This window comes from Lactuca serriola, chromosome 3 (assembly GCF_051521515.1).
Source record: "Lactuca serriola cultivar US96UC23 chromosome 3, Lser_US96UC23_V15, whole genome shotgun sequence".
NCBI lineage: Eukaryota > Viridiplantae > Streptophyta > Magnoliopsida > Asterales > Asteraceae > Lactuca > Lactuca serriola.
Genome location: NC_136410.1, coordinates 54,148,605 through 54,158,833, shown reverse-complemented (window position 1 = coordinate 54,158,833; position 10,229 = coordinate 54,148,605). Strand labels below are relative to the sequence as shown.

Sequence of the window (10,229 nt, the reverse complement as noted above, 5' to 3'; positions counted from 1 at the left end):
ATTAAGTTCATTAAGTCAAAAAGAAACTAACAATTATAAACTTAAAAAGGATACTTGGGTCCACAACTTCAACCAAATTATCTGAGTTTAGCAACAAGATGTACTCTTTACCCTGAAAAGCATGATTGAGGTAATCTTGTTAAGTCTTATAAATTTAAAATGTTAATATAAAAAAATAAAAAAACGGCCAGCTGGCTTTACTTGTAATAATAATTCATCAATTTTGCCACTCTTCTTCAAGGAGAGCAAAGCCTCCTGCTGATCAAAAGCATACCTTTTTGCAAAAGGAAGAATTAAAAATAATTATACCATGTAGATATATAAATCAAGAATGAAGGTGCATTTGATGTCTCTATTGGCCTAGGGCAAACAACTGTTACCATGATTCCCTTTTGGTAAAACTGAAATAATAAGTGTGATTATCATAATTGTAAACTTTTTGATTTTTTATTTAAACATTATAACCTTTCCAAAGAAGAGTTGGGAGTATGTTTCTATTCTAGATTAAATAATAAAACATCTAATTAATGAAATGAAATGATCATTTTACCCTTTCCAAAGAAGAGTTGGGAGGAAAGAAAAAAAGAAGGGAAAACAAGCATAGAATTAGTGTTTGAATACATTAAGCCTGAATTTTTTTTTTGGCTTAACCCATCAAATCATTTTGTGTAGAATAAATCAAGATTAAGTTCTTAACCCATTAAGCCCATTAAGTAAAAAAAAACAACCCCTTAATCTAATAATATATATAGTATATAAATGGATGTTTCTTTTTCATTTCTTGTACCTAATAATATATTAATATATACCTATGTATTAATAATTTGGATATAATGAACAATTTAGAATTAAATTCGATTTTGAGCAAGAAAATGACCTTCCTTGGGGACGTGTAGTTTTTTCACTATTGTCCTTTGGTAAGCCTGTTTCTTCATCATCATCCTCTGAGATAAGAAAACAAGGATCATGAGTTAACAAATACTAAAGCTTCATCACGATTACAAATTAGTTACTTAAGCATATATACGTTCATCATGTTTTGTTTGTGTTGCTTGCTGTCAAAATATACATGAAATTTTGATTAATAAGATAATTTATGTTAATAAACTTAAAAAAAGAGAGAGAACAGGCTCGGGTGAAGAAAATTGAAGAACTTACCACTTTCAACTTTTTGAGAATATTATCAACCTGTGTAGTATCAAATCCCCATTCGTTTGGCTTATCTAAACCAACACCTGTTTTGCATTCAAGTTAGTGGCAAAAAAAAACAAAAAAAAACTTCATTTATACTTTCATACTGTGAGAGTGTGAGGCAAAATCACAAAGCAGAGACTGAAAAAAATGCTAGCCAGCATGTCTAACATTGTGCTTATTAAAAGAAATCACTTGAGTCAAAACCATTGAAGATAGACAAAGATCTTGTAAATAATGTAATGCATCGTCTTTATATAGATTTACCTGAACATAAATGATGACCACTTGAAGCATATCTTTTGGAAGATAACCAGTCACCCAATAGATGGTTGTTTTCGCATTTCCTAGATCTTTTTTGTGAACCCAACAAAATAATAAATATACAAAAAATAAAAATAATAATCAGTTGCAGCTTGGTATACCTTTTTACATGCAGTTATCGGATCATCTGAATAAAATGGAGGTTATCCAACAAGCATCTCATACATTATTGCACCTAGTGACCACCTGCAACAATAGTAATAGTTAAAAACAATCATGAAATAAAAGAAAATGACAAAAATATCCTCAGCAAATAGTAATACAACACTAACAGCAAATAGTAATACAACACTAAAAAAATCAGACCAACAATCGTGAAGTCCATGTCATGTAGTAAAAAAGAAACTGTATTACAGGGGCTAAAAAAAACAGACCAACAAATAATATTAGAAGATTTCAGCAAACGTGGGTCTGGGATCCTAATCAGACCATACCTACAAGTTTATTTCTTCTAACTCATCAAACATGGAACAAAAGGAAAGGCATCACGTTCTCGTTTTTATTAATAAGGCATACCAACAAAGAAATTTTCCCAGAAAGTCATTTGTCCCCTGTTCTACTTCCGTTCTCCCCTGTTAATCTGTATTTTTTCATCTTCTGTACCTTGGTAATTTCCAGATTATATTCTTATAGGAGCTAGTCGCACTCTAGGGCTTGTATTACTAAAAATCAAAGGCCTAGAAGATAAATTGTAAATTATTGAATTGATCCTCACAGGCATCAATATTTGGTAACCCTTATCAAATTAGAAGTCACGATATAAAGAAAAAGGAGAAATTAAAGGGATAAATATTGAGAACATAAAGATACATGTGAATATAATCAAATGAAGCATTTCTCACTTCATAAAACATATGTAAGAGGTTCTAAAGACTTAATAATATCTGGGAAATTTCATCGAACACTTGGTGTTCGTCTAAAAACCATGGAAAGACAAAGGTAAATTGCAGAAATCAAACACATAAATAAAAAAAATGAAGTATAGGAGTTGCTAATTCGTTGAAATATGAACAAAAATAGAAACAATAGAGATGCACAATGGATTAAAATAATAAATCGAGAAGTAAAAAAAACAGATGAACACAAATCGATTTAGGGATGGAAGTTACCACTATGAAGGCCTGAACATGTTTACTCCTTTCTCTCTCTCTCTCTCTCTCTCTCTCTCTCTCTCTCTCTTCTCGTTAAGCTGCTGGCGAGACTTGGTTGGCGACCCCTTTGGCGGAAGATAGCGGGAGGTGTTTAGCGCCCTTAGCGACCCATGACGACCTTCTTAACGATGCCCACTCCTTTGAGCCTGATAATCATATCGAGAGTGCTAGATTCAGATTCGCTTTCTATTCAAAATGTCCAATTTTTTTGCTGGATACAGTCCAAATTTTTACATAGGAGCCACCAAATCATTCAAAACTAGAAAAAGATATGTGAAGAAACGAAAAAATAAAAGCATTACCTAGGTCTCTAACGCAGAAGTTTCAAAGGTGATGACGAGATGTAATCGGGAAGTTAATGGAGCAAAGTTACAGTTCTTCGTTGTGTGTTTTTCGATTAATCTTTGGGGAATCTGAAACAAACGAGAATCAAGATTTGCATTCCTAATATTTAGACTTGAGAGTATAATTAGGGATTTTTCTAACAATTTCAACATCGAGTGGGAGATATGGTGGTTCCAGTAGGTAGAAGTAAGTGAGGGAAGAAGTAGGCAGCAGTTAATGTCGGGAGGGGGAAGGAAGGAGCGTCCATAATTTGGGCAAGAGGGAAAGGAGAAAAAAAGGAAGGCGGGGTTTTTAATTTTTTCAGAATTTCATTTCCCCCCACTGTAAAAGGATGGAACGTGCATTCCATTAAAAATTATAAAGCGACATCCTTAGACGATGCGCGTTTTATTATAGGTGCCCTCCGTGTTTTTTTTTGTTTAGACACTAATTTAAGGGCACGCGATAATGCGTGTCCTCTATTGTTAAATTTTTTGAAGAGATGACATTTTTTTAATCTCACTCTCTTTTGCATAACATAAATGAACGAGTGCCGTGGTTTGCGCGTCGTAAAAGGGTCTTTTTCTTGTAGTGTAAAAACTCGAAACAGAGATCGAGTGACTTTTGACCGGAATGACCTAAATGAGAAACGAAGGTCTCAACAATGGTTTTTCAACGGTAAAAAGTCTGGAAAAAACAGACGTCGGATAAAGAAGTTATGAATTTCTAACAAACTTCTTACCGCGACCTTTTAAAAATAAATAATAAAACTAATTTCAATATTTGCCGATGGAATCTAAACGAAAGTTATAGTGCGTAGTCTCACCTACGCGTGGATATAAAGAACGTCGAAAACGGAGTTTGTATGAAGTAGATATGAATTTTTGAAGTTTATTAAATAAATAAAATATAAATTTTATTATTTAATCTCGGCATTATCTGAAGGAGTAGTCACCAGGTCGATCCGAGTTACGCCCAGCGTACGCTCGTACGCCCAACGTACTCGAGGACTAGGCCTCGGATCATCCACGTCGCCCCTATGCGAGGCTATGCCCTGTCCCATCTGAAGCTCCAAGGCAGTCGAGGATCCGGTCACGCATGACGCACGCGTACGCCCAGCATACTCGCGTACGCCCAGCGTACCGAGGCGGTTCTCAGCCCCTATAAAAGGGATGCAAGGGTTCCGAAGAAAGGGCTTATTTTCTCTCAACTTTCTTGCGTTTTTGCCTCGTTTTCCGTGCAAGTGATATCCCGAAGTCCCGGTTACCTTGCTCAAGTCCCGAAGGTCGTTTGTGCTCCCGAGATTCCCGAGAATCCCAAGAAATTCCGCTTTCTCGAGTCGAAATTCTGCTCGGTTTTCATCTCGCCTTTTCCGATCTTTCAAGTGAGTTCATACCCTTATAATCCACACTTTTAAATGTTTTATAAATGCTTTATATGCTTTTAAGGGGGGAAATACAAGTAAAACACACGATTATTATCGTGTGTTATATAAAGTTTCATTATACACTTTTCATCAACAGAATCATATGTGATTTATAACTATTATAAGGAAACTTTCGTATGCAAAATATATCACGATAACATCATATCTTTTGAAATGAAAAATGTTGTTATATAGGTATAAATCAAACACTCTGTTTATATTGTATGTATAGGTGTCCATCTTAGGCACTACAAAAATTATACTTTTCATAACAAGTGAGCATTTCACTAGGGATTACTATACAAACGAGACACACTTTTAGAAAACTATAATAGGTATAGTTTTACGAGAACATCATGAACTTTTACATACTAGAAACACTATTTCAAGAAGTTACTTTCACATACTAGAACAAACAAGCATTTTCACACGTAAATCTGTTTTATACTAAGTTTTGTGAGACATTAATTTCACATACGCTCGAGTACACATTTCAAGTCCTGTATTATATATACCAGAATCACTTGGAGGGGGAGCATGGTGTTTGTGTATAGATCTATACGGGATTGACAACCCCGCGCCCTGACTGTTAGCTACAGTACACCATTTGGGGTGACAAACTTCAGGACATTCCAACGCCTGAAGAACGTTGTGCATAGGCAAATCCAGTCAATAGCATGGTTATAAAACTTACATGGAGTATTAAAAACACATTGATTTACGGGGTTTTTCAGACGTCTTGGCGACTTTACACATACATTTTCTAGAAACAAACACTGGTCTTGATAGAAGGCTACATTTATACTAGTAGAAAATATGGGATTTTCTAGGAAGAAACAAACAAAAACAAAACATGTCATTTTAGTTCATACAAACATTGTCAATTAAATAGTTAAGAAACTCACCAGCTTAAATGCTGATCTACTCTTTCAAAACTACTTGTATGTCCCAGGGATTCAGTAATTACAGGTAACAAACAGCTTTTGAAGAAGGGACGCTGCGGCGCCAGTTTAAATTCATATTTTGACATCATATTGTAATTGGTTTTGAACATGTATCTTTCAACAATGTAAACTTTCAATTATATATATGATGGTTATGTTGCTTTCTTTACTATGTATTCAATTGTTACGGTACTACATGAAGTCATCCGCCCCTGAACGTTTCCGCCGTTTCGATTTAGGGGTGTGACACAACTCTTCCTTTTGGTGTTTCAAAGTGTGCTTAAAGTCTTTTCACGATGGGGGCAAGTTGTCAATGAAACTGTAAACATAAATGGATTCATCCATTTGCATATTCTTTTGTTCAACTTTTCCTAGAATCCTAATGAGTTCATTTTATTGTTCCATGATAGGCCTTGAATCCACCATTTTGTAATTGTTAAAATTACTAACAAGTAACTTCTTGCATGAAGTATCCTCAACCATGTATTTGCATTCAAGAGCATCCCACAAATCCTTTGCAGATTGATGATTTTAATAGATTTCAAAGAGAGAGAATCATACATACCATTCAAAATGTTACCACAGAAGATGTAATCATCATTTCCCATTCGCATCATTTTTCTGGTGTGTTTCACCATTTCGTTCTCTTGGGCTTCTAGTGCAGTTGTACTCAAAACATGCACAACCTTCAAAGTGGTAAGAAGAAAGTGCATCTTTTTCTGCCAACAACGACAGTTGTTCCTTTCAAAATTATCAAGTTTTCTAAACTTGGAACTCATGTCCCTAATAGATTATGTCATTCTTATTCCTTTAAAAAATTTAAAAATTTTGAATGTTAGATTTTAGGGAATCATAAATAACAATAAATACAAACTTTGATAGATTCCTAGATCGTGTTTCCAAAAACTTTGTGAAGTTTGTAATTCGTCCTTTTTGCCTGGAGTACGCAAACTCATAAGTGGGATAGTCTAAGAATGAACATATTTGAACTACAGATTTAATTCTGATTGTGGAACACAAAATACCTTGCTTGATGTCTTCTTGATAAATAGAGAAAATCTTAATGAACATATTTTCGAGTATATGTATTGTAACGCTTTTCTGGAACATAAAACACGTTCTTATACAAGAGGGAAAGGTAGTTAAACTGAAGTTGCATGTTTTTTTTTTTGCCAAAAATGTTGGTTATTATGACATAACCAACTTATAACATTATCGTTATATTACTAATAGTTTTGATAGGAATTTGCATGGCTAGACTGATATCTGATATATAGCAATCTATTTAGGTTACGGGGTGTTGCCCATTGGAACCACTACCAGGGGCTTTGCCCTTTGGACTCTTCTAGGAGCGCAACCCCTTGGAACCCAGCACCTAGGGGAGCTGCCCCCAGACCCCTGTATTCACGAGTTCAGATTTATCACTTCGACTGTGCACGACACACCTCCTATTTCGGTTAGTAAATGGAGCTCAGTCTATCTCATTATTAATAATAATTAAACCAAAAGATGTTGATAACAATAAAATCACCAACAATAAATGAAAAATAATGCATCAGATTTTTATTACAATACATTTATTATTCACTTATTAATAAAATGTATGCTTAGTTTTTTTTTTCATATATGAATATAACATATAATAGAGTTTTTTCTTACCTAAAAAATATTTATATACATATGTGAATAAAAGTGTATCAGATTTTTTATGGTATATTGCTTATTCACTTATGAATAAACCGTTTAAGTATCTTTCATACATAAATTAATCAAATGTAATATTCATATATGCATAAAATATGTATTAGCTCTCCTCACATGTTTATTCATATATGAATAAAACATTTTTCAAAATTTTGTTAAAACTCATTTGTTATTCATATATGAATAAGTAGTTCGAATTTTCAAAACACTTCGTCTTTTATAAACATACTACTTAATTTGATAAATGTTTTATTCACATATGAATATAACATATGACGGTTGTATTCATATATGAATATAACATGTCATGAAAGCTGATGTAAAAATTATATTTTAGGTAAGAAAAAACTTTATTACATCTTATATTCATATATATATGAATGACACAGAAACTGTAAAAAAATAAAATAAAATAAAATAAGCATGCGTTTTACATCAAGTCTATTACGAGCGTTTTAAACAATATTGAGACTTTTCACGAGATTTCTCATATATATATATATATATATATATATATATATATATATATATATATATATATATATATATATATATATATATATATATATATATATATATATATATATATATAATCTCTAGAAAAGTCCCAATATTTTGTGAAAAATTTTAATAAAGTCCTAGGAAAAAATTTAAACTTTAAAGTCCCGACTATTTAACTTTTTTAATAGAAAAGTCCAAAATAATAATAGTTTATGCAAATTTCATCAAAAAATGTATATAATGTGTAAGCGTATTTTTACGTATTTATATCTATTTTTACGTATTTATGTATTTTTTTAGTTTTTATATGTGTATGTTTAGGTATTTAAATGTCTAAACGTATTTTTTACGTATTTATATGTATTTTATAATATTTTTCATATTTTTTATGTATTTTTATGTGTTATTTTTTATGTATTACATAGTTATATGTACTTTTATGTATTTATGTTTTTTTTAAGTTTTTTATATAGATGTTTATGTATTTTACATGTATAAACATATTTTTTTTACGTATTATGTGAATTTTAAGTACTTTACATACTTTTTATTTATTTGATGTGTTTTTTTTATGTATTACATATTTATGTTTATTTTTATGTTTCTATTTAGAGGTTTATATATTTTTATGTATTTGAAATGTGTAACCGTATTGTTTTTATATGTTTTTCTATTTTTTTTACTACAAGTCGTCTTCACCATTTTATCCAATTCCTACAGTTTCTATTAGTATGTGTAAATGGTTTTCTTACATTCTCACATATTTTAAGATTTTCCATTCACGTCTCTTGAAATTAAACATCGGATCAAATACAATAATTTATGCATATATGAAAACTTCCCACTCTAATGTGGCCTCAAGGGAACCCCAAGTTTTCATACGTGCATAAATTATTATTTTATTTTAAATTTGATCTTTAATTTCAAGAAAAACAAATGAGATAAAACTTAAAATATATGGGTATATAGGAAAATCATGTAGACATACCCGAAAAATCTATGAGAATTTGATGAGATATTTTGTAACATCCCAAAAATACGGCCAAAATTTTCAATTTTTAATTAAGTGATTTGCAAAACCTTTGTAACAAAATATCATACGATAATAACTTTTAATAAAACATGTCTCGTGACCGTGAACCAAAACAAAAATATAATAGTCTCAGAGTACAAATCCCAGAATGACTCATAGTGCGGAATACAAAGAGCGTGTGTGTGATGAGTCACTACCGCGCCAGCTCCTTCCCCTTGACGGAAGAGGTACCTGAAACAACAACTGAAAACCGTAAGCACGAAGCTTAGTGAGTTCCCCCATTGTACCACATACCATATAACCACATAACATACATATATTGTTAGGCATATCTGGGTGCCCGACCTACCCCTTCGATCCTCTCGACCGGGTACTGACTAGCATATCTGGGTGTTGGCCTCCCTTCGGTCCTCTCGACCGGATACTGACTAGCATATCTGGGTGCTTGCCTCCCCTTCGGTCCTCTCGACCGGATGTTGGGGACTATTTCACCCCCTACTACTACTACCACATATCACATAATCTATCTAGCATGGCTAGGCATCACCGCCCCTTCGGCCCTATCGACCGGTAATCTGGGGACTATCTCCCCTACTGTCACTAGCACATAGCATCATATCATACTAGCACACAAACATATAACAGGTAGTAGCAACCCTAGATGAATATGACAGAGACAATCCTCTAACATACAACTCCTACTGGTGGGCCGACATTGTGGTCATAGACCCACCGCTACTAGAAGGCAACTCACCTCAAAGTAGCTGCTGATCTGTGCGAGAATGACTGTCTTCTGCTGCTGCTGCTCCGGAAATCCTCTGACTATAATTCCCACAAAACACTCAGTCAAATACTGCTAATCGTCCTTAGGGTAAAATGACAATTTACCCCTAACCAAGCCAAGAGTCAAAGTCAAAGTCAACTTCCAGTTGACCCGACTCGCCAAGTTGGCTCGCCAACTCGTCGAGTCCCTATCCATTCGATTGTCCTTAATCCCTTCTCTACTCATCGAGGTAGGCATTGACTCGACGAGTTTTTCTTCTAAACTGATGTCCAATAGTCCTTCATCCTACTCGCCGAGCTGTATGAACAACTCGTCGAGTTCATCTTCATCCGAAGAATACTCTATGCTGCGACTCGCCGAGTTGCATGAACAACTCGCTGAGTCTGTTCTTGAGGTAAGAAGATTGCCTTGTACTCGCCGAGTCAGGGCATTGACTCGCCGAGTCCTTCCATGGATGAGTCTGGCTTCCGACTCACTAAGTCCACCCATGACTCACTGCTACTCAGCATACACGAAAAAGGGGGAAAAATCAGGGACTCGCAACTCGACTCGCCGAGTCAGAAGAACGACTCGCCGAGTCACATGCATGTAAAAACTGTACACTCGATTCTGCTTGAATCCAGTGCATACCATTCATAGATCTGGGTTCCTAGTGTTGATTTTACACGTAAAGTCTCCAACTTTACGTGCATGCATGCTCATTCAAGTGATTTAAGGACTTTAATGAGGTTAGAAGTGTAGATCTAGGCATGCTCATGAAAATGGCCCATAAAGGTTGTAGATCTGAGCCTCTAGAGCTCAGATGTGGTCAGATCTAAAGGCTAAACGAACCAAGGAGTCCTCTAAA

General features: G+C 34.0%; 1 long non-coding RNA gene across 1 annotated transcript; it reads right to left on the bottom strand.

Moving 5' to 3' along the window:
• Window positions 1-810: 810 nt before the first annotated feature.
• On the bottom strand, window positions 811-2,101 carry LOC145094434 (uncharacterized). The gene is made up of 4 exons (XR_013703343.1): window positions 2,032-2,101; window positions 1,617-1,701; window positions 1,159-1,235; window positions 811-944 (listed from the first exon to the last, which is right to left on the bottom strand). It is a non-coding gene; the product is annotated as an uncharacterized LOC145094434 (long non-coding RNA).
• Between the last annotated feature and the right edge of the window lie 8,128 nt (window positions 2,102-10,229).